The sequence below is a fragment of the Chelonoidis abingdonii genome, chromosome 4 (assembly GCF_003597395.2).
Source record: "Chelonoidis abingdonii isolate Lonesome George chromosome 4, CheloAbing_2.0, whole genome shotgun sequence".
Classification (NCBI taxonomy): domain Eukaryota; kingdom Metazoa; phylum Chordata; order Testudines; family Testudinidae; genus Chelonoidis; species Chelonoidis abingdonii.
The window spans coordinates 68,959,735-68,987,168 of NC_133772.1; the positions used below are offsets into that span (position 1 = coordinate 68,959,735).

General features: G+C 43.9%; 1 protein-coding gene across 3 annotated transcripts in view; it reads right to left on the reverse strand.

Annotated features, from left to right (window-relative positions):
* SHANK2 (SH3 and multiple ankyrin repeat domains 2) overlaps nt 1-27,434 on the reverse strand; it is a 673,265-nt gene that overhangs the window by 476,223 nt on the left and 169,608 nt on the right. The gene's annotated exons all lie outside the window — the stretch shown is intronic.

Here is a 27,434-nt window from a genome sequence, read left to right on the forward strand (position 1 = left end):
ATTTGTCAGGGTTCTGGAGCGGCTGAGAGCAGTATGCGTGGTGGCATAATAATAAAGGTGCAATAAACGTCAGCCATCCAAATCCGCTGACTGTGGAGTTCCGGCCGGCCGTGCAGCAGCAACAATGGGAGGCCTATGTGTCCTCCCTCTGGCCTATGATATCCGCGCCGCTGCAGATCGTGGAAGTCACAGCAATTCGCTTACACTGTCATGGCCTAGACAGGTGGATGGCAACGGTAATAGAAGCTGCAGGTGTTTCTTCGTTAATAAATATAAATAAAGTATGACGACTTGTAGCTGCCGTCTCAGCATGCCTCACAAATTGTCCTTCTATATCAGTTTACTTATATATTTTATTTGTCATCCAGCCCATTCTGGTGTAGCCTTTGCTTTGGGTCTTGCTGGAGTCCTGAAATTTCAGGGTCTGGTTGCTCCTTCCTAGCAACACAGGTACACTGAGCAAGCAGACCGCTCTTGCCCGAAACTTATATCTTGCACCTCTTCGGCATCCTATCAAGATTTGCTTTTCTCTGGAATGAGTAACCATAGTGACACCACCCTCACTTTGTGTGCTGGTAAATACAGGTATGCGACGCTTCACTTCTCTCCGCAGGCTCTCCGTCAATTCATTGTTTCCATTGCTTACCCAGGTAACTCCGCACCTGCATCATTGCCTTGATTAACTGGGAATTCCATACCACTTGGACACGCTTCTAGTAATGCTTCTCTTTTTTTTTTTTTTTTTTTTTTGCCTGTGAAGAAGAATCACTTGTGGTGTGTTTCTTTGCTCTGTGAAGGAATCACCGGGTGGGTGCAACATAGCTTTTATGCATGCGTGTACTTGCTAACTGCAAGTCCCATACAGGCACCAAGTTAACTTTAGCACCATCATGGCCAAAAACTGACTTCGGCTGCTGCAGGCCACTCCAGCCAAGAGTAAGGCGCAATGTAGGCAATGTCAGTAGCGAAAAGTCTCTCACCCCAGGGCACCAGTTCCAAAGTGAACAACACCAACCAGGATGGATTTATTATTTCAATATTTATTTATATGAGAGATGAGTGGAGAAAACAATGGGAGAAAATATAAAGGGATCAGTAGAAACAGGGTTGCATCCCCACACCAGAGGCACAAAAAAACCAAAGTGTTGGGTGCAGCACTCATAGACTTATTAGTCAGAAGGAAACCAATGATGATCATCTTAGTCTGACTCGACATGCACAAAGATGGCCACAGAAACCTACGTACCATCCACTTCTGATTACAACCCCGTAACTAATTCCAGTTTACAATTTGAGTGCCTTCAACATTGTGGTTGAAGAACCTCAAGCTGCAGAGATTCCACCAGCAAGCAACACATGCCCACGCTGCAGAAGGAAGGCGAATAAAACCTCCAGGGCCTCTGCCATCTGCCTGGAGGAAAATTTCTTCCTGAGCCTCAAATAGTGGCGATCAGCTAAACGCCTGAGCATGTGGCAAGACTCACAAGCCAGCACCCTGGTAAAGAATTCTCTTGCAGTACCAGATCCCATCCCATCCAACGACCATCACAGACCATTGAGCAGACTATCTGCTGATGAAACAAGATGCCAGTTACACCCAAAGATTAACTATCCATCAGATCATGCCCTTCCATAAACTATCAGCTAGTCTTAAAGCCAAATATGTCTTTGCCCCACTACTCCCTTCAAGGTCTGTTCCAGAATCTTCAACTCCTCTAATGGTTAGAAACTTCGTCTATTTCAAGTCTTACACTTCCTAAGTGTCCAGTTTAAACCATCTTTGTCCGTGTGTCTACATTAGTAACTGAAGCTTAAAATATTCCTCTCACTCCCCAATATTAATCTCCCTGATATATTTATATAGACAGAGCGATATCCCCCGCCCCCCCCCACGACGCGCTCTTTTGGCCAGGCTAAACAAGCAAGCTCTTTGAGTCCTCTTAATAAGGCACGGTTTCCGATTCCTGCGGATCATCCTATAGCCACCGCTCTGAACTGTTCCAGTTTGAATTCATCCTTCTAACAGTGGGAGACCAGAACTGCACAGCAAGTATTCTAGGGAGGCTCTCACCAGTGCGCTTATCATATACGGTACTAACACCTGTCCTTATCTTTGCTGGAAATACCTCGCGCTGATGCATCCTAAAAAACCAGCATTTGCTTTTTTTATCAGAAGGGGGTAGCTGTGTTAGTTCTGGATCTGTAAGAAAGCAGCAGAGAACATCCTGTGGCAAGCCTTATAGACTACAGACGTTTTGATCATGACTTTAGTGGTGAATACTCACTCTGTCAGATGGGTGTAAGTGGAAATTCCAGGGCAGGCTAATATTAAATATGCTGAGCAACAAGCTACGAGATAATGAGGGTTAGTTCAACCAGGGAGGATGAGGCCTCTTTACTAGATGTTTGAGGTATAAACCAAGGGAGACGAAACTGGTTCTGTAATTGGCATCCATTACAGTCCTTGTTTAGTCCCTGAGCTGATTGGTGGTCAAATTTGCAGATGAACTGAAGCTCAGCAGTCTCTCTTTGAAGTCTGGTTCCTGAGTGTTTTGCTGCCAGATGGCCACCTTAAGGTGCTGCTGATATTGTGGCCGGAGATGTGAAGTTGCCTTCCTAAAGGTTTTTTGTATATTGCCATTCCTAATATCGATTTGTGTCCATTTATCTTTTCCATAGAGACTCGTCCAGTTTGGCCGATGTACATAGCAGAGGGCCCCCATTCTGGCTATGAAAATGGCAATATATTTACTTGGTGGAATGTGCAGGTGAATGGAACCGGTGAGGGTGGTGGCTGAATCTGGTTAGGTCCTGTGAGTGTTCGCTGGTTGTTTATTTGGGGCAGAGGTGGCATCTGAGGTTTGTTGATGGTTTGGTTGCCTGACTTAAGAGTTATACTGGTACGGTGTCAGTTGCGTGGTGGAGAATAGTTTCAGTTGGTAGGCTTGTCTGTGGGCAGGGATAGGCCGTCACCCAAGACCTGTGAAAGTGTGGATCATGTCCAGGAATGGGTTGTTAGATCTCTGATGATGCATGGAGGGTTTAGCTGGTGGTGCTGTATGTGATGGCCAATGGACTCCGTGGTTTCTGTCTTGGGTTGTCTTGGCAGTAGGAGCTTCTGGGTACACTCTGGCTTCTGTTGATCTGTTTCCTAATCCTTGTGCGGGTATTGTAGTTTAGAGAATGCTTGGGTGGAGAGTTTGCTAGATGTTGGTCTCTGTCTGAGGGATGTAGAGCAGATGTGGCTGCCGTGTCAGGGCTTGGCGTAGACATGATCAGTGTGATGTGCCCGGGATGGAAGCTGGAGGCCATGAAGTGGCATAACGTCGGTATTTTCGATATAGGGTGGTTGTTAATGGACCATTCACTTATTGCACGCGTGGGTCTAGAAAAGTCGGACCTCCGTGTAGATTGGTCCAGGCTGTCGGTTTGATTGCGGCGGTGGAAGTTTTGAAGGCGTAGGTGGAATTTTTCTAGAGTCTCTTCCATGGTCCAGATGATCGAAGATGCATCAATGTAGCGTAGTAGAGAATGGGCGTGAGTGGACGAGAGCTGAGGAAACGTTGGTCCAGGTCACCCAATAAAAAATAATTGGCAGATTGTGGGCCATGCGGTGCCCAGAACGGTGCACTGATCTGGAGAATATATTGTCATCAATTTGAAATAAGTTGTGTGGAGTATATAAGGCACAGAGCTCAGCACAGCCAGTTGGCTGTGGCAACTATCAGGGAATACTGTTTCCGGACAGCTGCATCCATCTGTGTGTGGGATGTTTGTGTAGAGACCTCTACATCATGGTGCTAGATGGTGGTGTTCTGGCGAGGTGACATGCATTGGTAGTTTCCCTCTAGGAAATCAAGTGGTGTCACTGGAGAAGCTGGGAGTGCCTGGTGGCATAGGGTCTGAGTAGAGAAGTCCACCGATATCCAGACAGCCTTCGAGTGAGTAGTGCTGATGCTCGAGATGGATGGGGCGTCCAGGATTCCGGTTTTTGGGATCTTGGTCAATCTTTGCTTTTTAACGGCCATGTCGCAATTGGCGGCTCATAGTCCATTCCTGCGATCAACCATACTCCAAGGTCCTCTCCTCTCTGCCTTGTTTCCACCCTGATGTGTCACCCAATGTATATCTAAAATTCTTTATTATTAATCCCTAATGCAGATGACCTGCACTTTTCACTATTACAATTCCATTCTATTACTCTTACTCCAGTGTTTACAAAGGTCATCCAGAATTTTCCTGTATGGTATTCCGTCCTTTTATGTGTTAGCAATACCCCCCAGTTTGTGTCATCTGCACACTTTATAGCACATTTCCCGCCTCTTTTGCCAAGGTCAGTAATTATAAAAGGTTAGAAGTAAGATTGTCCCAAAACCGATCCTTGAGGGACTCCACTAGTTAACCTCGCTTCCACGCCTGAGAGTTCAACCCCCTTCAGTACGACCCGTGGAGTCCCCCTTTAACCAGTTTCCTTATCCACCTTACAATTCATATTCAATCTCACCTTTCCGAATTTTACTAAACAATTCCCCATAACGGAAACTCATGTCAAATGCCTTACTGAAATCGAGGTTAAATTAGAATCTACTGCATTTTCCTTTGTCTAGATAATCTGTCACTTCCGAAGAAGGAAGATTCAGGTTGTTTGCATGATCTACCTTTAGTACTAAACCGTGTTGTAATCTTCCCTGTCGCGTTACGAGCTATCTCCCCTATTCCATTTGTTCTTACAGCTGTCCCATACTCTCATTTTGTTTTGTGTCTCCTGTGGCCCCCTCCCTGGTGTTAAGTTTGGTTTACCAGGGCACTGCCCTTCTCAAAGGGATGGCCATGTGCGCTAGTGGGACCACTGCCTGTTCAAAGGGTTAGTCCTGTTATTCTACCTTGTTAAACCTGAGCTCGGTGCAGGGAGCAAACGTCAGAGCGCAAGACCTATTGTGTTTTAAAATCCTCCTGGTGCATGAAGCTCATAGGCTCATTGCTTTTTGAGTACTTATTGCACAGGACTGTGCCCGACATTCTCTGTTCACCTACTAGTTTTTCCCTTGGCCTCCTCTCCTGTGACAGAGGGTAGATCGTTCAAAATAGTACTGCGGGAAACTGCCTGTAGTTTGCCTTCTAAAACAGACATTTTAAAACTAAGATCGGAAAGGTTCCTGCCATTGCGCCATGGCTGACAGCCAGGGGTTCCTGGGGTCCTTTCCGCTCTCGTTTTATTGTTTTGAGCGACCCCCATTTTTGACCACCCCATCGAAGACCGAATTTGCTGCCTGAGAGAGATCTCCTGATTATCTGCGACCGTACTTAGCCTCTGATGTTCTTCGCGCCTTTTACCTCTGCTGCCTTCCTTTGGGGCTGATAAGAACCCTCTTTGAAACTCTCTATACTTGTATTTTATTATTTTAGCTGCTGGCTCTGTCTCCCAGCACGCACACCAAGTTAACCTTGGTTGTGTCTAGAAACCTCTCCTAAACTCCGTACACTTTTGCTGCTCAAAAAGAAGTTTTGTGCCGCTGCTTAACTCGCCCTTGGGCTTGCCTGGCTCTCTGCTGGCATGCTGTAACCGCAGCTGCTGCAGCACCATCCTGGGCCACATACACTCTCGCCCTGTAACTTCCCATAGCATAGTGGCCACCATAAGTTTTGTTTTTTAGTTTAATAAGTTATAGTTGGGTTAAAGGATTATAGAGCTTGTAAGTTTCACCTGCCTTTGTTATAGTTCCTGCTTTGTTGCTCTGATAGTGCTTCATTAGTTTTGCTTATGAACTGTGATATGTGTTTGTTTTGCCCTAGTCGTGGTTAAGATAATAAAAGTTGTGCTATGTGAAATTCCAGTCTCCCCACTGTTACATCTTCCTTGCTGCCCCCCCTCGGTCTGCTCACCCTGTATTAACTTCTCCAAACCTTTGCTGCGTTTTTCCCTCTGCATCGCACTCTCTCGCTGTTACAACTCCTTGCTGCGCACCCCCGCGTATGCATCACCCTCCGAACTCCCAAAACTTGCTGTTCGTCTTCCCCTGTAAAACTTTGTCAGTTTTTCCCGCCGTCATATCTCCCCTCTTGTGCTTAAACCTCTCTCTAGCCCTTGCTTACCTACAGGGTCCACGAGCTCTCCGCTGATTGAGTTCACATCTCTTCTCCTCATTCAGTTGCACAATCATTCAATCCCCCCACCCTTCCTGTTCTTGACCCAGCTTTTAGGTACACCTTAGCTTCACAAGCTCACAAAATTTAATCAGTAAAATTTTAACCTACATTGCATAATTTCACTTATCGACCCATATTGCTGATATACTTTGTATTTACATAATACAGTGTGTTCTTGTATATAAAGGCCCACCAACCACTTTATACATTTTAGTCTTAAGCTTTTACCTTTGATATAGAAGCTACCATTAATTATTGCATTTCTTTTTGTTAGTTTTTGCATGTTTCACACTATATCTAGGAATTGTTCCTATATAAAGTTGAGTGCTTATGAATGTACTGTATCCCATTGTGTGAACCCACTTACTGTACCCCACTTCGTTAAAACCCTACACTGTTCAATAAGAACTCCCCCATCATGTCGTGTAGTGTAAATCACCCTAATACACCCCATCCTTCGTATTTATTGTTAAATTCCCACCACTTTCCTTTTTCCTTAATCAAGAAATTAAATTGGCACCCCCAGCCTGTGTGTATTGCTCCCCCAAGATGCCAATACCCTGCGCAGTGACAGTCCAAGTTACCATTGACCTCAATGTTCCTTAACTACTTTCTCCTTCAAATTTTTTCCCAAACCTTACTACTACCATGATTCAAACTAACAGGCCATAGTTACTCGATCACCTTTTTCCCTTTCTTGAAGATAGGAACTACGTTAGCAATTTCCAGTCATAAACAACCCCTGAAGTTACTAGAGTCACTTAAAATTCTTGCTAACCGGGCTTGCAATTCATGAGCGCCAGTTATTTTAATATTTTGATGGAGATTGGTTCCGGGCCCTCGATTTTGTCGCCATCAAGCTTGTCAATGTTTTGGCTTCCACCTCAGATGGGGTAAATATCACCTCTCAGCATTCCTCATCTCCCATTTAATCATCTCTCCATCATCCTATAATTCATAAGCCTCTATTAAGGCTTATCCTCATTGTAGCCTTATACAGGACGAGGCAAAGATACTTATGTTAGATATTGGGGCCATGCCTAGGTTTATCCTTACTCCATTCCATCCTCAGTGTATAGCGTCCACTTCTTCTTTCTTTGTTTTCGTTCTTATTTATGTGGCTATAGACTTTTACTATTGTTTTAATTCCCCTTGCAAGGTCAACTCTAAGACACGGCTTTTAAGCCTTCCTCACTTTATCCCTACATGTTCTGACCTCACTAAGTAGCTTCCTGCTATCCACCTTCTTCCCTCTTGTAGGCTTTCTGCTTTTCTTATCACCTCTTCTGAGATGCTGATCACCACCTGGTCCACAATCTGCCTGCCTACGGTTTTTTTCTCCTTTCTTGGGATGCAGGCTTCGATAGTTTCTTGCAGCTGCGACTTAAAGTAATTCCAGGCCTCCTCCGCATTTAGATCCACAAGTTCTTAGTCATATCACTTCCCTAACTAATTTCCATTAACTCTTTAAAGTTAGCCCTGAGAAGTCAAAACCCTAATCCCAGATCTATTTTTGTTTATCCCATCTAGTTTGAACTGAATTAGTCATGATCACTTGAACCAGGTTGTCCCCTACAACCATTTCTTCTACGAGGTCCTCAGCTGCTCACAAAAACCAATCTAACAAAGGCATCCCCTCTGTTGGTTCTTCAACTACTTGGTGAAGAAATCCATCTGCTATCACATCCAGAAAAAATCTGAGCCCATTTTTCTTGCAAGCACTTGTCATCCAGTCTAATCTGGGAAGTTGAAGTCTCCCATGATCACACATTTCCCTTAGTTTTACTTCATTAAAACCATTAAAGAGTCTCTATCCACATCCAAATCAGATCCCGGCGGTCTGTAGCACCCCCAAGCACTATCTCAGGGAGGCTCTAGTAGCTTGCTTTCCCAGTGTGATTTTTGCCCAGACAGACTCTGTCTTATCCATTCCATCACTTTTATTTCTTTACAGTTGACCTCTATCATTGATGTCAATGCTACTCCACCACCTTTGCTCTTTCTTTCCATGTCGGATATACATTGCTACGCCACCACCTCTACCTTTATTTCTGTCTTTCCTAAACAGCACATAGCCTTCAATACCTGTACTCCAGTCATGACTACTTTCCACCATGTTTCTGTTACGGAGTAATGTGTCAACACACAGAGTTCAGGAGTCCTGGGCAAAGTTCCAGTCCAGTGGTGAGGCTTGGGTGCTCCTGGTCATCTTTGGTGACAGTAAACTTTCCCCAACAAACCCCTCCAGTGCCCTCTTCTGCTGCTCTCGGCAAAGCCACACAAAGCGACAACCTCCCCACTTAACTAGCTAACAGCCTTGCTCCTTAATCCCAATGCAAAGTCACAAGTCACAGTACTCACAGCCCCATACGGCTCCAGGAAGAAGTGACACCGGGTCCAGGTCCGGTTTTTCCTTCCTGGGTGATTCCTACTTGGCACAGTGCTCCTCCTGCTTCCTGTCCTGGGGAATCCCCGATCAGCTGCTCTGTCCCTCCTAGGCTTCAGGCAGGTTCTTGAATGCTTCATGCTGTGAGGGCCTGATTGCTGCAGCCCTTAGGTCTGCAGCTCCAGACACACATACCCTGTTTTTCTCCTTCTCTCTCCTTCCCCCTCATCCCAAGAGCACTTTCTCCTTCTGGAACAATCACAAAAAAAATTTAGGGGGGCCAAGCTCTCTGAACCCCAACAGTGTTATAAGTACACAATATGACTAATTAGTAACTGCATTTCTAAAATTTACCTTACAGAGTTAAATAATAAAAAGCAGCAGTATATGGCATGAATTACATACTCAAAGCAGCAAATCAACATTGTGGGCCTGATCCAAAGCTCACTGATGTCAATGAGAATTGTTCATTGCCTACACTGCACTTTGAATCAGACACTGTGTGGTGAATTCATTACAGCATTCTAAGATAGATAATAGATGGAGATGTTAAAAGGCATAGTCAAGGGGAGATATTGGGTGAGAAGTGCAGGAGTCAGAGGTCATAAAATGCACAAAGTGTGTTTTATTTTCATCAGTAAAATAACTTGTGGAAAATAGAATGGTAGTAAGTCACAGGTATGGGAGTGCATGGAACACAGGGGCAAAACAATGTCAGTAAGAGGGCAAGCATGTTGGCCTACCCAGCTTGCAGAGGTCAGAAAGCAGTTCCCACATACAGCATGATCATAGGGAGCCTAACCCAGCAGAAAGAACACAAAATTCATAGTTGAAATAATGGTCTTGCAGGGGCTGCAGAGACATCCTGCATTCTACCCATGAACTGGGGGATAAATTATATCCATCCCACCCCCAGTGACATCTCTGCACAAAACCCATTTACTGAGTTTTAGGGCAGAAGAAAAGGGGATCTCTTCTACAGTGAAAATATATCATATCTATAGCAAAAATGTTATTAAACATATTAATTACATGTCACATAAAGAATCTGCTTCCTGACAGTGCTATAGTGTCAAAATAGGTTAATAGTAATTAGAGCTGTCATGCAATTAAAAAAATTAACTCCAATTAATCATGCTACTAAAAAAATTAATCATGCTGTTAAATAATAGATTACCATTTATTTAAATATTTTGGGATATTTTCTACGTTTTCAAATATATTGATTTCAATTACAACACAATACAAAGAGTACAGTGCTCACTTTATATTTATTTTTATTACAAATATTTGCTCTGTAAAAAAAACAAAAGAAATATTTTTTCAATTCACCTAATACAGGTAGTGCAGTGCAATCACTTTATCATGAAAGTTGATGTAGAGTTATGTACAAAAATAACTGCATTCAAAAATAAAACAATGTAAAACTAGTTCCTACAAGTCCACTCAGTCCTACTTTAGCCAATTGCTCAGGCAAACAAGTTTGGTAACAATTTGCAAAAGATAATGCTGCCTGCTTCTTGTTTACAATGTCACCTGAAAGTGAGACTAGTTCGCATGGCACTGTTATAACCGGCGTTGCAAGATATTTATGTGCCAGATGCACTAGAGATTCATATGATCCTTCATGCTTCAACCACCATTCCAGAGGACATGAGTCCATGCTGATGACAGGTGCTGCTTGATAACAATCCAAAGCAATGTGGACCGACGCATGTTCATTTTCATCATCTGAGTCAGATGCCACCTGATGTCTGATTTTCTTTTTTGGTAGTTTGGGTACTGTAGTTTCTGCATCAGAGTGTTGCTCTTTTAAGACTTCTGAAAGCATGCTCCACACCTTGTCTCTCTCAGATTTTGGACAGCACTTCAGATTCTTAAACCAAATTCTTAAACCTGGATCGAGTGCTGTAGCTCTTTAGAAATCTCACATTGGTACCTTCTTTGCATTTTGTGAAATCTGCTGTGGGCATCCTTAAAACCAACATAGAATCATAGAAGCGTAGGACAGGAAGGGACCTCAGTAGGTCATCTAATCCAGTCCCCTGAACTCAAGGCAGAGCTAACTAATAACTAGACCATCCCTGACAGGTGTTTGTCTAATCTGTTCTTAAAAACCTCCAGTGACAGAGATTCTACAACCTCCCTAGGCATTTTTTCCAGTGCTTCACCACTCTGTCAGGTAGGAAGCTTTTCCTAATGTCCAACCTAAACTGCCTTTGCTCAATTAGAGCCCATTGCTTCATGTCCTATCATCAGATGTTAACAATACAATATTTTCACCCTCCTCCTTGTAACAACTCTTTATGTACTTGAAAACTGTTATGTCCCGCCTGCCCCCTTCTCTTCTCCAAACTAAACAAACCCATTTTTTTAATCTTTCCTGATATGTCATGTTTTCTAAACCTTTAATCATTTTTGTTGCACTTCTCTGGACTTTCTCCAATTTGCTACAACACTCCTGCTGATATATCCCAGAATGATATTTGCTTTTTTTGCAACAGTGTTACACTGTTGACTCCTGCTTAGTTTGTAACAAACTATAACCCCTAGATTCTTTTCTGCAGTACTCCCTCAGTCGTATCCTATTTTGTATATGTGCAACTGATTGTTCCTCCCTAAGTGGAGTACTTTGCATTTGCCCTTACTGAATTTCATCCTATTTAATTCAGACCATTTCTCCAGTATGTCCAAATCATTTTGAATTTTATCTTATCCTCAAAAGCACTTGCAACCTCTCCCAGCTTAGTCACATGCTGGGTCATCATCCGAGAAATATATGGCAGAATGCAGGTAAAACAGAATAGGAGACATACAGTTCTCCCCTAAGGAGTTCAGTCACAAATTAAATTAACACATTTTTTTAACGAGCACCATCAGCATGCAAGCATATCCTCTGGAATGGTGGCTGAAGCACAAAGGGGGAAATGAATATTTAGCATATCTGGCACTTAAATACCTTGCAACGCTGGCTACAAAAGTGCTAGCTGTATGCCTGTTCTCACTTTCAGGTGACTTTGTAAATAAGAAGCAGGCATCAGTATCTCCTGTAAATGTAAACAAACTTGTTTGTCTTGCGATTGGCTGAACAAGAAGTAGGACTGAGTGGACTTGTAGGCTCTAAAGTTTTAAATTGTTTTGCTTTTGAGTGCACTTACATAACAAAAAAAAAATCTACATTTGTAAGTTGCACTTTCACAATAAAGAGATTGCACTTGTGTGAGTACTTATATGAGGTGAATTGAAAAATACTATTTCTTTTGTTTATCATTTTTACAGTGCAAATATTTGAAATAAAAAATAATATAAAGCAAGCACTGTACACTTTCTATTCTGTGTTGCAATAGAAATAAATATATTTGAAAAACATCCAAAAATATTTACTAAATTTCAGTTGGTATTCTATTGTTTAATAGTGCAATTAATCGTGATTAATTTTTTTAATCAGGATTAATTGTTTTAGTTAATTGTGTGAGTTAACTGAGATTAATTGACAGCCCTAATATTAATAAATATATTTAAATGAAATAAATTAGAATATATAAAGAACTAGAAGGTAATGGGAGTATTATAGCTCAACACACAGTAACATAAGGTATGACGGAGCAATTCTGGCCCCAGTGAAGTCAATGAGAATCTTACCATTGATTTCACTGGAACTAGAACTTTACCCTGAATAGGTATTTTTTCAACATATTTTACAGAATATAACGTTATTAAAGTTTGATTCCTGTATATTCAGTATGCCACACATTTAAGATATATTAACAAATGGTGCAGGCCAAGCATAAATACACCATTTTATATATTTTCACTGCTGAAATGCTGTTTGTATTGATAAAACAGATTTTCCTGCAACCCTGTAAATCTGTGAAGGGCTCTTGGTATCCAAGCAGCAGTAGTGGGATTGACTGCATAGTGGGTGTAAGTGAAAGTCAGGAGAAGGCTACTGTATTATATGACCACATTTTAGGTGTTTGCACACTGCAGTGTTTTCTTAGTTTGCTCTGATGGGATTGCCTTTCTGGGCAGCCAAATCCATTTTCCAGAGGCTTAATGTTGTTTAAAAAAGAAGAATTTGTTGTATTTTACACTGTTCCTTCAAGAAAACCCACAACTTATGTTCTGAATGTTAAATATTAAAGCTAATGTTAAAAAATTATATAATACATTGGTTGAGAAAAGAGTGTCTGTACATCTCGCTATAGTGCTTAGTTTATCCACAAATATAACATTTGTTTTTAAAGTAATAAGATACATATAGTGCATAATCAACAGTAACCCAAATTTAGGTGAGTACATTTAAGGATACAGTTTAGATATTAGCATCTGAGTATTCAGGTACATAACTCATGCAAAGTTATACAGGGGAAAGCAAATATGGGAATGAGTATAGATTGTCCCTCAGTAATTGAACATTTAGGGCAGATTTCCAAATGGACAAATACAATCCACAAGGAAAGTATTTCAGTTACTTTCCCCACTGCGCTTCTACTACTCTCATAAATAAACCATGACTGAATACTGTCTCAAGATTAAACTAAGCCTGCATGGAAGAATATAAAAAATGTAAGCCTTTTTCTCACAACATGCAAATAAATCATTTCTAAATCATCTCACTCACTGGGCTCTAAAATACAAACTTCCCTCATATGACAAGAGGACCTTCTGTGATGTAAAAAGCATCTTGCCAGCAATTATTAAACTAAAAACATGGACAAATAGATTAAAGTCATCGTGAAACAAGAAAGGAGGCCAAAAAAAAGAAAAGCGGGAGGGAAGGATGTCATTAGGGACAACATGCCAAATTCATCCCTGGCAGGACTCCACTGATTTATATACAGTAGTTTTTAGTTGAGAATCAGGATTTCTTGTTAGGCTTACCTACTTTATATCAAATTGTACTTAAGCTTCTTCCCTCCCTCACTCCAAGCATGTAAAAACCTAATGCCTTTCACTCGTTAAAGACAAAAACTTGCACTTCTGTGTTTTTTTGCTAGCTTACAAATGTCACCTACCAAAGAATTCACAAGCCAGATGCATTTCTGAAATCCCTTCATTTTGTTTTAATGATTAATATGAGAAAGGAAGAGCAAATTCTGTAATATGCACATTTAGAATTACAGTCTCATTCCACGGCAACATCCAGTGCAAACGAAAGATCTATCAACAGCTAGTTATTACATAATCCTTATTACTGCTAGATGGTTGAGCAGTAATTTTAAGGGAGGATTAATTGAAACTAGATAATGCCTGGCTGCAACATCAGATGAAACACATAAGAGACAGAGCCAATAATAAAATAAATTTGACTTAATTTTCCTATTTTTCCCTTTCTGTGAATACTATGCTAAATCAGAACACCATGAAATGCAATTTGATTCAGCAGAATTGTTGTAGAAAAATCTAAGAATGATACAGACACTCCGTCTAGACTACGCGCCGTATCGGCGCGTTAAAATCGATTGCTCGGGGATTGATATATCGCGTCTGATCTGGACGGGATATATCGATCCCAGAGCGCGCTTAGATCGATTCCGGAACTCCACCAAAACAAACGGAGTTCCGGAAACGACACGGCGAGCCGCGCACATCGATCCCGCGCGGTGAAGACGGGTAAGTAAATCGATTTTAGATATTCGATTTCAGCTACGCTATTCTCGTAGCTGAAATTGCGTATCTAAAATCGATTTTCGCGCGTAGTGTAGACCTGGCCAGAGTTTCTGCTACATTATACTTACTCTGAAATTATTCTAGGCATTTAACTGTGGAGCAATCACAGCCAAGCAAACTTGGGAGTTGCAGTGGGGTTAATGCACAAGACTCTTGCCCCTAAACCCAAGTTTAAACCCCAGAAAAGTCAGAAGTGGTTATATTTTCACAAATAGGCCCTTTTGCCAATTTTTTTGGACCAAATGCTTACAGTTGCTATTAACTGCTGTCCTCTATCTCAGCAGTTTTCAGCCAGGGATCCGTGGCCCCCTCGGGATCCATGAGCAGATTTCAGGGCCCTGCCAAGCAGGGCTGCTGTTAGACTTTGTGGGCCACAGGACAGAAAACCCAAGCCTGAGCCCAGGCCCTGCCATGCTAGGATGAAGCAAAAGCCTGGGCAACTTGGCTTTACAGGGCATCCTGTGGCGTAAGGCTCCGGGGAACTGCCCCGTTTGCTACTCCTTAAATAGTGGCCCAAACTTTACATGCCAAAAAACAGTCATTGTAGCACAGGTGGGCCATGAAGTTTTTATAGCATATTTGCGGGGGGCTCAGAAAGAAGAAGGTTGAGAACCTCTGCTCTATCTCAGAAGTACTGTGTGTCAAGGGATCCTGATTCTGCAAACAAAACACTTACTGCAGAATATATAGTGTTTAGTACACTGTGTAGCCACATAGTTTGAAAAGTTCCTTGAGATACCTTAGAATTAAATGCACCATACTAACAAGATACTTAATTATTATTATTATTATTATTATATACACTTAGTGGATTCATCCCAATCTACATTACTTACTTTGCCAAAGTTTAATAATATAGTGGAGAAAATTGTATATGATCATGTAATTAAAGATTGTATCGTAATAGATATGCACAAGGGAATCAAATTAAAACTGTACAGGCACACTTAATGTGTGTCCCTGTGGGTGCTCCACTTCAAGTGAATGTGAAGCAGTACCCACTATGGCTGGTGGAACTTTGGAGTTGCAGCAGTAAGTACTGTAGACAGTACTGTATGTCCTACTATGGTATCTGCCATGGTATCCTGTGCAATACCATAGTATTTGGTAAATGTGTGTTCAGATGACCACATGGCCACCTTACAGATATCAGGAATGGGTACGTTATGGAGGAAGGCAACGGATGTTGACATAGCTCGAGTAGAATGAGTTCTGATGCCTTCGGGCGGTTGAGCATTCTGAATGCGGTTAACAGGATCTGATGCAGTCAGTGATCCACTTGGAAAGGCGTTGCTTAGAGATGGCCGCACCCTTCGACCTCTTGGTAGTGGAAACAAATAGTCACGAGGACTCACAAAATGGTTTAGTTCTGTCTAAATAGCAGGCAATTGCTTATCTGATGCTGAGGGTATGCAAAATCGCCTCATGCAGAGTCTCATGAGGCTTGGAATAGAATGTAGGTAAGTATATTGGTTGGTTAAGGTGGAAGGTGGACACCACCTTAGGGAGAAATTTAGGGAGTGGTCACAGGGTAACTGTCTTTAGAAAAGGTTGTGTAGGGAGGGCAGGCCATCAGGGCACTTATTTCCCCTACTTTCCTTGCTGATGTCATAGCAACCAAGAAATCTACCTTCATGGACATCTGAAGAAGAGATGAGGTAGCTAAGGGCTCGAATGGAGGTTTCATAAGACCGTGAAGAATGAGATTGAGATTCCATGCAGCTGCCGATAGAAAAATATCAGGGTAGAGATTTTGTAAGCCTGTGAGAAAGTGTTTTATGGTGGTGTGGCCCTAACAAATCACGGAAGGTGGTGAGGGCCGCAAGGTGTACTCTGATGGAGCTGAGCAAGAGTCCGTCCTGTTCTAGTTTCAAAAGATAGTCTAGGATGTTAGGAAGGGTCATTGGATGGGGTGTTAAGTGTTTATGTGAGCACCACAGGGAGTAACACTTCCACTTCTGCAGGTAAGTTTTATGAGTGGAGTCTTTCTATTATGCAGGAGGACATATCGGACTTGCTCGGAACAGGCTAGTTCGTGGATCTGGAACCATGAAGGAACCACGCTGTGAGGTGGAGTTTCTGGAGCTGAGGGTGAAGAATCCGTCCATTGTCCTGAGAAAGCAGATCTGGTCTTCTGGGGAGAGTCCGTGGAGGACGGGCAGACATGTGGAGCAGGTAAGGACACCATGTCTGTCTCGGCCAAGCCAGGATAATAAGTATGATCCAGACCTTGTCTCTGATCTTGTGCAGAACTCTGTATCAGAAGGATCGGTGCAAAAGCATACATGAGAGAGTTGTTCCATGGGATGAGGAACACATCTCCTAGGGATGTAGTCCTGAATCCTGCTCTGGAGCAAAACAGGTGGCATTTGCGATACTGGGCTGTGGCAAAGAGGTCTATTGATGGAGTGCCCCATTGGGAGAAGAGCTGTTGTAGTATTGTGGGGTGTAATTTCCATTCGTGTTCTGTAGAGAAATGTCTGCTGAGTGTGTTGGCGGTAGTGTTGTGATGGCCGGGTAGGTACAAAGCAATAATTTGTATGTGGTGTTGTATGCCCCAATTCCACAACCAGATGGCCTCCATACATAGGGAGTGTGATTGTGCTCCCTCCCTCTGTTGATGTAAAACATACATGCTATATTGTCTGTTAGGACCTGGACAGATTTGTTCTTTATGAGGGGAAGAAAGTGAAGGCAGGCTTGTCTCACTGCTCTGAGCTCTAGGAGATTTATGTGTAGACGCGTCTCTGGAGCTGACCTGTGGCCTTGTGCCATGTGTCCCCCCAGATGCACTACCCAACCAATCAGGGAAGCGTCCACAGCGAGCATGAGCGTAGGGGGATCGTTGATGGAAGGGAACACCCATGCAGAGGTTCTCTGGTCTTGTCCACCATTGTAGAGAAGCTAGTACATTCACTGGAAGAGTTAGCAGCATGCAGAAGCTGTGCCTGCTGGGTTTGTAGTTGGAGTTGAGGCAACCCTGAAGACATCTCATGTGCAGCCTGGCGTACTTGACCATGAAGGTGGTGGCTGCCATCTGGCCAAGGAGTTGTAGGCAAATTCTTCCCCGTATCCTGGGACAAACAGAGAGTGTGTGTATGAGATGTGTGATAGCGAGGAATCTGTTGTGTGGGAGTGAGGCTCTGGTTCGAACTGAGTCCAGGTGAGCTCCAATAAATTCCATTTGCTGTGTAGGTGTCAGGGTGGATTTTTGGACATTTGTTTGCAGGCTTAAGCTGTGGAAGAGGGAGATGGAAAAATGAGTAGCTTGTAGTGTCTAGTCGTATGAGTTGCCTTTGATGGAGCAGTCATCTAGGTAGGGGGAAAGTATGATCCTGTGTCTGCAGAGGTGGGCCACAACTATGGCTAGGGTCTTGGAGAATACTCTCGGTGCTGTGGAGACTCCAAAAGGGAGTACCCTGTATTGAAAATGGTCGTGTTCGACTGTGAATCATAGGAAGCATCTGTGGGCTGGATGAATGGATATGTGAAAACAGGCATCCCGTAGTTCGAGGGCTGTGAACCAGTCCTCTTGTTTTAGCACAGGTTTTATTGTGCCCAGTGTGACCATCTTGAATTTCTGTACCCTTATAAATTTGTTCAGTCGGAGTAGGTCTAGCATAGGCCTCCATCCCCTGGTCTTTTTCTGGGTCAGAAAGTAGTGGGAGCAGAACCCTTTTCCTCGATGTTTTGTCAGCACAGGTTCCACTGCATCTAGTTGTAGAAGATGAGTCACTTCTAGGCAAAGTAGGTGCTTGTGAGAGGGGTCCCTAAGAGGCATGGGGAAGGGGGAAGGGTAGGATATAAAAGGGATGGAGTAACCGGACTGAACTATTTCCAGGACCCAATGGTCCTGTGTAATCTGCTGCCAGGCATGGTGGAAAACCTGGAGGCGGTGGCCAAATAGGCAGTGGAGTTAAGGGGTGGTCATGCAGACCCTCAACCAATGCTTCAAAATTGATATTTATTTCCTGATGGGTGGGAAGTAGCTGTTTGCGTGTTTTTGTCTGTGCTTAGGAGGTCTAGCGTGATTCCTGGGTATATCGTATGGTCTCAGCTGAGGCCAGTAATACCGTTGTGTGTGTGGCCTCTGAAAAGGTTGACATCGTTGTCTCCTGGGAACTGATGGGTAAATGTCCAGGGAGCGCAGGGTCGCTCTAGAGGCTTTCATTGTGTGAAGGACTTATCAGTTTTCTTGGAAAAGAGTTTATCTTTATCAGTGGGGAGGTCCTCCAATTTGGTCTGCAGGTGGTTAGGAATACCAGATGCAGAGAGCCAGGAAGATCTGCACATAACCACTGCAGTTGCGGTAGTGAGGGCTGCTGTGTCCACCATGTCTAGAGATGCTTTTAGGGCCATTCTGGATACCAATTGGCCCTCAACGAGGACTGACTTAAAGTCTGCTCTCCTGCCCTCTGGGATATGGGAGGTAAAATCAAAGAGTTTATTACAGTTATCAAAGTTGTAGCTTGCAAGTCGGGTGAAATAGTTTGCAATTCTGAACTGCAAAGTGGAGGAGGTATAAAACTTGTGGCCCAAGAGGTCAAGGCATCTGAGGTCCTTGTTTTGCAGGAGGGTGCGGTAGTGTGGCTGTTTCGTCCTGTGTGTCACTGCATCCACTACAAGAGAAATCGGTTGTGGATGAGAGAATAAGAAGTCTATGTCCTTAGCAGGAACATAATATTTACATTCAGCCTTTTGCAAGTTGGTAAGATAGAGGTGGGGGTCTGTCAGGGAGTGTCAGCTGATTCTAGGAGTGATTCATTTATGGGAAGCATGATCTTTGAGGGGGCAGAGGGTTGGAGCATTTTGAGGAGTCTGTATTGTGTCTCCTGGACCTCCTCTAAAGGGATGTCTTGGCTGAGTGCCACCCTCTTGAAAAGTTCTTGGAATTGTTTAAGTCATCCACATTCTGTGGAGGCAGAGACATAAGGGCTCCGTCTGGAGCTGATGGAGAGTTAGGTGTCAGTGAATCAGGGTATGGTCCAGAGCCCACCTCTTCATGGGGGGGTTCAGGTGCTCTAGAAGTAGATGGAGCTGGAGACAGAGGTGCAGAAGGAGCTTGTGATCTGGTGGAAGAAGCATGAGTGTGGGTGGCAGTAGGAACTGGAAAAGAGAGCTGGACCACTGAGGCCAACGAATAGGATAAGAAAAGTTAGGTGCTGCCCACGGTGGGGGGCAAAGTAGGGAAACTGAGGCTGGGGGTTGTGAGCTATGGCAAAAGGTGCAAAAGGTTCTGGTGGAGGAGGAGAGGTAGATGGGGAGAACTCCACCTGCTGCTGCATATCAGGCTCGCTGTCAGTAAAGGTAGCCTGGTCAGGTGGGGAGAGCGGCTGGTCAAAGAGTGAGCACTGTGTGTTCAGAGCAGAGAGTTAGGCTCAGGCATCACTGAGAGGTCATCCTGACTTAGGAACTGTTGTTGCTGCTCCCTGGGCTGTGATTCTGCTGAGTGTGATCTGTGCTCAGAAGTGTGCCCAGATTTCTGTTTGACTTTTCCCAGTGCCGCGAGTGGTCTGTAGGTGCCCTGCGGGAAGTCCGCTGCTGCTATCGGAGTGGCAGGCAGGTTTGGTGTCAGCGTTCTCATTGGCACTGGGGCAGAGCGCACTGTCAGCACCAAGTCTATTTTTGGTGCGAGGAGACCTTCCCATCACGGGAAGTTGGGTCCCTGCCTCTGCGCTCTGAGAGAGCCATGGCTGAGGTGCTGGAATGGCCAGAGGCGCCTGCCTTCGGCGCTGTCAGCGCTGAGGGTAAGGATCTCACAGAAGACCGTTTGCCCTTGTGAAAGTCTCTGCACGGAGACAGTTGGGCTTCTTGTCTCTTCGCCTGAGAGGGTGAAGCCGTGCTCCCAATTGGTTCCGACCTGGCCGAAGAGCATGAGGGAGAGGGGTTGCCACTGCTCATCTCCAGAGGTGGCTATAGGGATTTCTGCATCAGAAGCATTTTCAGGCGCAGGTCCCCGTCACAACAAGCCCTGGTTTTGAGGCTCATACAATGGACACACTCAGCAGGGATGTGTGTTTTGCCGAAGCACTTCACTCAATGTGGGTGTCCATCGGACCTTGGCATGGACTGAGTCTTAACAGGAATCACATTTCTTGATTCCTGAAAGCCCCGGCATTATTGCACTAAGAATGCCAGAGGTAAGTGTCTCAGCGGGAGACAAACTTGAGGAAAAAAGGGTTTTTGTTTGTCTAACAACTATTCTAAAGGAAGGAAAACAACTGGGATGTTACTATTTCTATGTTCTTTGTAATTGTTTCCTTCAGAGACCAGGGAAGAGGATTAGCACTGTCCCAAGTCCTGTCTTCAGCTGAGGATGGTTCAGAAGGAACTGAGGGGGCATAGGACACGTGCACTCAGGCAGATTCTAACGAGACCGCGAGGCAGCAGCTGAGCGCATGTCCCAACCAGGCACTGCTACTGAAGATCTCCAATCAAAAGCACCAGGATGCACTGTCACCTGGAGTGCAGCACCTACAGGGACATCACTTGAAGAAGAACCCTGGATCTGAAACCATCCCCCTGGCCTCTGGGGCTGTTCAAAACCCAGCAATCACAAACGGCTCTGTAGACGAGCGGACTCACCCCTGCAACCCCTCCTGCTGGTGACTTCTGGGAATTAGCTCGATTCAGTTCTGGAGCACCCTCTGCAGGCTGGTGATCCACCTTTCCTCTGGCCCCCGTGTCCCTCCCTGGACCCGGTGCCCTTTTACATGGCGCGCTGCCCCCTGGCAGTAACCTCTTTCTCTCAAGGTCTCCCCTCCCCAGGGAATCCCCACCCTCTATCCCCACCTCACCTCAGTATATGGCTACTGCCAGTCATTGTCTAGCCCCAGGCCCGGGGGCAGACTGCAGTATCAGTCTACTCATCACAGGCAAGGTTGGGTTTGGACCTGCTGCCTTGGCCTACCCCTGGGCTGCCCTCTGCAACCCCAGTACCTGTTGGCCCAGTGCTAAGCCACAGCCTGGGGCTTTTTAGTCTAGAGCTCCCCAGCTCCTCTGCCTTTCCCCAGCTCTGCTTCACTCAGGTACCCTGTATCCAGCTCCCTGCAGCCAGACCCATCTCACTCTATAGCTAGAGACAGACTGCCTTGGCTGCCTTATAGGGGCCAGCTGGACCTGACTGAGGCATGGCTACAGCTGAGCCTACTTTCCCCAATCAGCCCAGGCTTAGTAGCTCCCAGCAACAATCTTCCCCCAGCACTGTTTTCACCCCTTCAGGGCAGGAGCAGGGTAAGCACCCTGCTACAGGCTCCTTTACTTACTACAGTCAAGCCACTATCCTGGATCTGCACATCTCCAAACTCTGGGGTGTTGTAATTCTGATCCACATTTGGTGGCTTGAGCCCAACCTCTGGTGAAATATTTGGTAAGATCTTATGGAATTACACTGTCGGTTGGCATCCTCATGAACTGAGCTCTATGCCACCCACAGGCCATCCTCTACACCTATTTTAAAATCTTTTACTGACACAGCATATACTTCACTATGCTATAGCCATACATTCTCTGTCATCAATTTCTGCCCTTCTTCCCCCCACCTCCACAAAAAAAAAAAAGTTGTACTTCCTGACTTACTGGCTTTGCTTCCTTATGATCTTTAGGGGCCAATATTTTTAAGTTAAAATATCCAAATCTCTCTCTTATCTAGGTGTTACTTCCTAATTCCATTCCTTCTTAATCCAAGTGTAACTAATAGTAACAAATTCTGTACATACATATCAATTCTGTTGTACAGGTGTGTGGTTGCAGTGGAGAGGGAGAGAAAGATCGGATTCCATGAGGAAGGTCTGCACCCACTGTGCACCAGGAAGCTGTACTATACTGGGATTCTCTGCGCCCTTACACACTGTGGAGTGTTTTGAGGTATTTTGGAAGGGAGTGAGGATAAGGGAGGGAAGTGGCAGGGCCAGTGAATCAAAAGGCTATGCAAACCCCAAACAGGAGGAATGAGAACCATTGGTGCTACAACCCCTGAACATGTAGAAGTAGCTGCACAGTATCAATGCTGCTGCTCCATGACCTCAGCAGGAAAGGTTACTTCCTGTATTCTCCCCAGTACATCCAGCTGTATATTACACTAAAATTTGATCCTCTATGATGAAACTTTATGCTTATGTAATGAAACATTTAACTATTGTCCTGTCAACACTGTACATTCAAGCATGGCAGGAAACCTGCTTACAACACAGTTGTCCCCTAACTCAGTCACCAACATTGTTCCAGTTTCTAGTGTCAAATGGACCTCGGTGTTTCATGAGCTTTTTTTGTGTGGCTATTCTATATTCTGAGGCATAATTTGAATTGTCAGATGTTTTCCCCACTATAATAGACTCTACTTGGGCTCTTCAGAGATAAATGTGGCAAATGCATGTATGTGTGTGTGTGTGCCTGTGTTTAAGATAAATCAATATTCTGATCAGGTTTGACTTGTATATAGTTGCAAAAGGGACAGAAAATTCCTTTTGATGCCTCCCTGTTAGGGTTTGAATAGGATCATCTCTAGAAATTCTTATTAGCATCTCCATTGCTATTTTTCTTTCTACTTAATTGCATCTTCTGCCTGAACAATCTCACCAACTCTGCATTTGAATTTCATGTATTCCTTCCTCCATCTCTATCTGTTCAGACTCTTTGAAAATGATTTATGGGAATCTGCCCTCCGTTTTGGCACAGTAGGCTGAAAGCTTGAAAATAATGTTATTCCAGTCCGTGGATTTTCTGCATAGCTGGGTAATAAGTGGAGACCCTTTGTCAAGTAATTAACACATACAAGAAACGAAGTTTTGTTTTAATGTGACATGCCAAATTTCAATTATTAGTGGGCTACTTTGTATTAAAATAAGTCTGTCATAGGTTCAGGGCCTGATCCAAAGCCCATTCAAATCTTTCCTTTAACTCCAATGAACTTTGGATGAGGTTTCCCCAGGCTATGTCCTGTGCCATGTTATTTGGCTGGGTGAAGAGGAAGAGGTGTGGAAGACAAATCCTTTCAGCAATTATCTACTCTCAAAGCTATAAAAGCACACACAGAAAATCTGATGGTAAGAAGGTATAATGTGTAGCCATAGAAACTGCAAAGCAAGCAAAATTAATTCTGTTCTTCCATCTTTAACGCTCCTATAATTGTACCTAGTTCTTTGAAATATCTGAATAGGTCTGTGATGTTACATAACAAACTGGAACAGGTTCAGAGACGGGCTACTAGGATGATCCAAGGAATGGAAAACCTGCCTTATGAAAGGAGACTCAAAGAGCTTGGCTTGTTTAGCCTGGCCAAAAGGAGGCTGCGGGGGGATATGCTTGCTCTATATAAATATATCAGGGGGATTAACGTTAGGGAGGGAGAGGAATTATTTAAGCTTAGTACTAATGTAGGCACAAGGACAAATGGGTACAAACTGGATATTAGGAAGTTTAGACTTGAAATTAGACGAAGGTTTCTAACCATTAGGGGAGTGAAGTTCTGGAACAGCCTTCCGAGGGAAGTAGTGGGGGCAAAAGACTTATCTGGCTTTAAGACTAAGCTTGATAAGTATATGGAGGGGATGATATGATGGGATAGTTTAATTTGGGCAATTGATCTTGGATTATCAGCAGATAAGTCTGCTCAATGGTCTGTGAGGGGATGTTGGATGGGATGGGATCTGAGTTACTGCAGAGAATTTTTTCCTGGGTGCTGGCTGGTGAGTCTTGCCCACATGCTCAGGGTTTAGCTGATCGCCATATTTGGGGTCGGGAAGGAATTTTCCTCCAGGGCGGATTGGCAGAGGCCCTGGAGGTTTTTCGCCTTCCTCTGCAGCGTGGGGCATGGGTCGCTTGCTGGTGGATTCTCTGCAGCTTGAGGTCTTCAAACCACAATTTTGAGGACTTCAATAACTCAGTCATGGGTTAGGGGTTGTTATAAAAGTGGATGGGTAGGGTTCTGTGGCCTGCTTTGTGCAGGAGGTCAGACTAGATGATCATATTGGTCCCTTCTGACCTACGAGTCTATGAGTCTATGAGTCTATAACACATACACTAGAGAGTCAATTCCTAAGGGCAATATTCTTCCTAACGGTGGACTTTCTTGAATCTGTAACTATTTTAAAATCAGATTTTCAGTATTGCTTCATCAGTGTTAATCTTATTTTCTCACTACAAAAACCCAGTCAAACATTCCAGTACAAATGCATGACAGTCATAGTCTGCCCTATGTTTACAAAGTAGATTGCTGAACTGCTAAAATTTATTTTCTCAATCACAAATTGTGTTTAAACTAATACAAGATACAATTCTTACACCTTTATTCTCATGTGAATGTGTAATACAAACTCTCCATATCTCATGCAACTTTTTTAAGCCTCAATACCTTGACTACTTGGCTTGTTTGTGGGCATAAAATGTCAGAATCAGATTTCAAATATAGAACAGAGGTACATTGGATTGTAAACTCTTCTGGTCAGGAACTGTATCCTATCCTCCATTTCAACAATGAAAAATCACAATGAGGCTCTTATCCTCATTGGGACATTTAGCATTAGGATAGTACTAACATTAAAAAAATGAACCAAAAACTTGTAGAACAAATTGTATAGTTTTATTCAAACCAGGGCAAAAGCAGGATCTTTTTGACAGGTTAACTAAGGACAGCATGCATCATGGCAAGACATCTGTAAATATTGTCATGGATACACTGGAACATTCGGGGACAAATTTTCCACACAGGTGCTTTAGGAAAAAGAGTTACACCTCAGGGATGGGAATGACAAAAACTTGGCTAGATCACACTCCCTTGTCAAGTTAATTAACATGCTCCATTAGTATTCCAATTACATAATCTACAAAGAGAGGAAGCACCTCTATTTTACATGTGTAAAGAAAGGTATATCTTAAGGGAATGGACAGATGTTCATAATTTAAAATTGGCCTTATCACATATTCGTGCTTTAAAAAATAAATCAGAGAAAGAAGACTTTCTGTTGGTAAGAATCACTATCCCATTTAAAAAAAAACAACCCCTACTATCACTCAACGAGACAATTTACAGAATTCAAAATTTCCAAAAAAGCTTAGCAAAATAAAGGTTAAGCTTAGGGAAGCCTTTAAAGCAAACTGTCCATGTTTGATAATCAGAGAGGATATACATAAGGTTAAAGTTATATCCTCACTTTAATGCAGTTTCAAACTCCCATTCATGCTAATGGGGGTTAGGCATGTCCAGTCCAAATCAGAGGGGTGTTGTACAGATAATTCATTTATTTTTGTGATGCACTTGGATACTATAATGATAAGCACCATAGAAAAGCCCAATCGGAAATTAATAACTGGGTATTCACATCAGTATTGGAAAGAGAGGGGGAGTAAATAAGGCCTGAGGCCACACACTGAGCCACATGGAGAAAACAAAATATTGAATATGTGCTCACTATGGGAGTAATGTCCATCCTGCCTTCTGAATTCCTCCTCCATGATGTCTGGGCTCTAGTACAGCAGCTGAAAGCACAGGAGAGACAGCCTCCCTGCTCTCAGTTCTGGTACCTGAACCCTTCTGAGCAAGAGAAGCTAGGAGCAGAAATTGCAGAAAGTCCAACTTTGCCCCTGTAGCCCTCGACTGAGGCATGCACCGTTACTGTGTGGGGATGGTGCATGCACAGTCTGGTCAGCACTAGGAGCTGTGAGAGGCTTAAGCATGCTCAATGATGATGGAATTTTCTGATATTTTAGAAGCTAAAATCAAAAATGTCTCCACTGAGCATGTGCAAACTGCTCCCCTCCCTCAAAGGCCTACACAACTTCCTCAAATTATGAAAAATTTCACAATGATGGGAAAAGGCACATACCTGCCACAAAGGCCACCCCTCTGCCAAACTTCAAGCCCCTGCTCCAGGGCATGGGGACACTAGAGCTTTTATAACATGAGCAAAACATATTTTTTCCTAGCTCCATGTTCTGAAATGACTATCATTTTGCCTGAAGGTTTCCAAAAAATTAATCATGAGGCAAAAATCTGGCATGGAAAAAAATGCCAAAATTCAACAGTTTGTACTGAAAAGTTATAAGTAATTAAAAATAGGATAGTATAATGAGAAGTATCAGGCAACCTTAATAACAGGCAGTGTTACCAGCCACTGCTGACACTACTATTTCTGCTGAAGTTTGTACAGTGCAAGCAAATAAAGTACTCATGTTGACCCATGTTGCACCCTCAAAGACAGCTCTGCCCTTTGTCTTGGACCTAGAATGCTTCCCCAAGATAGTTCTTACGTATATTTAAATAGCGGGATTTGATATATACTGGCAAGTTATAAAGTTCTACATGTTCTTACCCTTATGGGTGTTTTTCCACCTAATACTGTATTGGATTTACTTATGTAATATAAGCCAGGGGGAAACATATGCAATATTTATGTAAGCAGGGTCAGAATGAGCTCTACCCTGACATCTGGTGGAAAGAATTTCAGAGAGTGTATTTGCATAGGCATGCCTACCCCATCCCCTGCTGCCGAGCTGTGGGACTGCTTTGTGACAGAAATGACTCAACTTCAGTTGGGTGGTACTTGCTAGACAAGGGACATGGGTTCCAAAACCCAGTGAATTGAGAGAGGCTGGGGACAGGTATCTGTGTCTGGTGGTGTGGTCGCTTTGTGGAACCAGAAGCACCAGTTCCACCCCCTCCTCTCTCCACTGTGGAATGTCAGAGTTGATTTTTTATTCCCTTAAGAATCTAGATACAGGTTACTGAGCTGAACTCACTTTGGGCTAATGGTGCACTAGCACTGGGGCTCCCCTACTATGTGCTGAGATCACTAAGAGTTGAAATCACAAAAGAGCTGAAATTACTGAGCTGGGAGCACTGAGTGCTGTGCTAACTAGTGTGGGGAAGTGAGCATTACTGTTGGAAGGGCAGCTGGCGGAGTGAGCGTTTGTGGGCTGAGCGGATCACTGCAGCTGGTGGAGTGGACGCGCTGGCCCGAGCAGAAGTAGCTGTGGGATGGTGGAGCGGCCCACCAGATGGCGAGCAGAGCCGAGCAGTTTTGTCAGGGACAACGGGTAGCTCATGGGCGTGCGTGGAGCAGAGCAGCTGATGAGCAGAGCACTTTTCGGGACGGCTGGAGGAGCGGTGGCCCGGCTGGTAGCGGAGCAGTTCGTGGAGAAAAGGCGGAAGCAGAACCCCGGCGAGGCAGGGCAGTTGGCCCTGACTAAGTAAGGTGCCCCTTTCACCCAGGGCTGGGGGGGGGACCTCTAC